The sequence below is a fragment of the Vigna umbellata genome, chromosome 1, assembly GCF_029865625.1.
Source record: "Vigna umbellata cultivar VRB3 chromosome 1, Vumbellata_1.0, whole genome shotgun sequence".
Lineage (NCBI taxonomy): Eukaryota > Viridiplantae > Streptophyta > Magnoliopsida > Fabales > Fabaceae > Vigna > Vigna umbellata.
In genome coordinates this window covers 83061781-83064553 of record NC_142165.1, presented here as the reverse complement: position 1 = coordinate 83064553, position 2773 = coordinate 83061781, and positions in this window count along the sequence as shown.

Here is a 2773-nt window from a genome sequence, read left to right as displayed (position 1 = left end):
GCGAGTCACGGCCTAAAGCATCGCCAGCACCGCAGCTCACCGCCGGAGGCAGCGCCAGCCATGGAGTCGAATCCACCTTCTCCCCTCTCCGCGAGAACAGCTGCCCACCGAACCAACATCGTCACGTCCCTTCTGATTGGCCAAAAGTATCGCTGGCGATGCCACTCATCGCCAGACTCATCGTCGGCCACCGCCAAAGTCTCACGATTGTCATGTATAGATGCAACAATGTTACCAATTGTTATTCGATGCATATTACCTGCTTCTGTTAAAGGTATTCTAACATGTATGAGTTTGTTCTTTAATGTCATTTGCAAGAAAGTTGTTGACCCTCGAGTTTTATATGATTTGGAAAATGAAGGAATAAGACTATTGTGCGAATTAGAAGTGTATTTTTCACCTTCTTTTTTTGATATCATGGTTCATTTGATTGTTCATCTACATAGAGAAATTCGAATATGTGGGTCGATATTCTTAAGGTGGATGTACCTTGTTGAGAGATACATGAAGATCTTAAAGACATATGTCAAGAATTAGTATCAACTGGAAGCTTCAATCATAGAGCGAAACATTGCAAAAGAAGCCATTAAATTTTGTTCAAGTTATATGTCAAGTTGTGAACCAGTGGGATTTCGTAAGAGCAGACATGAAGAAAATGTGAAGTTAAGACTGTTCGAGGAGTGAAAATTGAAAGTGTAAGTAGAAAAGAAGTTGATCAAGCTCATTTGTGCATCTTAAACAACATTGTTGATGTCATTCCTTACATTTCTCAACACGTTGATGAAATAAAGGTTGCACACCTAAGAATGAGTGAAAAATGGACTCTTAATGAACATATCAAAACCTTCTTACCATAGTTTAAGAAAAAGATTTATGGGACTCCAAAAGTTTCTAAAAGTCTATTGAGGCTAGGTCGTGGGCCGAACACAGATGTGATCACATATGGTGGGTACTATATAAATAATATTTCTGTTCAGACAAAGCTAAAACATAACAAAAGTAGAGTTCAAAATAATGGGGTTACACTTCAAGCTGAGGTTGTGCACTTTGCTAGTTCTAAAGACAAAAATCCAATCACAGCATTCATGAGTTATTTTGGAATAATACAAGAAATATGGGAAGTTGATTATGTCAATTTTAGAGTTCTAGTTTTCAAGTGTAAATGGGTTGATATAAATTCGTGTGTGGTGACAGATGACTTTGAGTTCACTCTGGTGGGCCATAACAAGATGACATACACTAAAGAACCATTTATTATAACTAGTCAAACAAGACAAATATCCTATGTAAATGATCCAACAAATAAAAAATGGTCAGTGGTATTGTGAAGAAAAAACATGCATAGATATGATGGTGAAGATTCTTTGGATATATTTGAGACAACATCTTTTGCATCAAGACCTATTGAAGACAAGGTCGATGACATAGCCAATGACATCCACGCAATTCAGAGTGAACACAATGAAGGGATCTAGGAGAAAACAATACCTTAATAGGTTTTGTGTTTTTTTATAGGCTTTACAATTTGTTCTATTTACCATATTTGATGTAGTACTAACATTGGTTTTTTAGGTATGTCGAGCTCGGGATCAGAAAAGAGCGGACGTGGTTGATTTGTGACACGATTGTCCGATGTCACATTCCAACGTGTTCCCATGGAGAGGATACATGTTGATATTGATCAAAGATCGGGTTTGCGTTCAAGGTCACACACTGAGAAGTTTAGGAGTTATTTGAGTATATTAGTAAAAATCCATGTTTCTATCGTCATTGCATCTTGGGATGATGTCCCAAAGGTCGACAAGAACCTCTTATGGCAGGACATTCAGGTATGTTTACTTAACAGAATACTGATATATTATTTACCTTGTTTTTATTATGTCATTAACATTTTTTTTGTTTTAAACAACAAAATTTTGATATTCCAAACATTGGTCAAATTAGAAAGAAAGTGTTATCCCACATAGCGATTAGATGGAGGGATTTCAAGACAAGGTTGACACGTCTATATGTCTTGGAGACAGACAACATGCGTCTCCTTGTGCCAAGAGCAGAATAACTGAAGAGGAGTGGATGTAGTTTCGTGCATCTAGAGAGTCTAGGGACTGACAGGTTTGTTTATTAACATATTTCTATAGTCAGATAATGCATTCAATTGTGATTTTACACTTGTGAATTTACATGGTTTGTCAGGGTAAAAGGTTAGCCGCCCAAGAAAGACAATGGCTAAATGATGCACCATACGTGTTATCACGAGGTGGTTATGCATTACTCGAGAAAAACATGAGCAAGAGTCGAACAAATGCCTTAGAACTTAAGTCCCCTGACCTAGCACCTACACCTGCTAAGTACGAGATGTGGAAGGCTGCTCGTACTAATTCTGATGGAAACATGACATCCTCCTCAATTACCTTGATCTCACAAAGAATTGTAAGTACAGTTTTTAAACATTGATTGGTTGTGTATTTATCATATTATGTGTTTTATGTAACAAAGTTTATTGTCATATCCAGGATGAGTTAGTTGAGCAGCAAAATTAGGGTTCCTTTGTTGGCCAAGATAGTGACGACATTTTGACAACGACCATTGGAAAGCCTGAGCACGTAGAGTATGTGTGTGAGGTTGGAGGGATGATTGGTCTTCGTGACTACTTTAGCCCTACTCAAAAAAACACTAAATCCATGAGTCAGTATGCACTGAGGAAGATGGATCTTCAATGGGAGGACAGACTCAATCAAAGCATGAGATATATGGAGTAATGATTCATGGAATA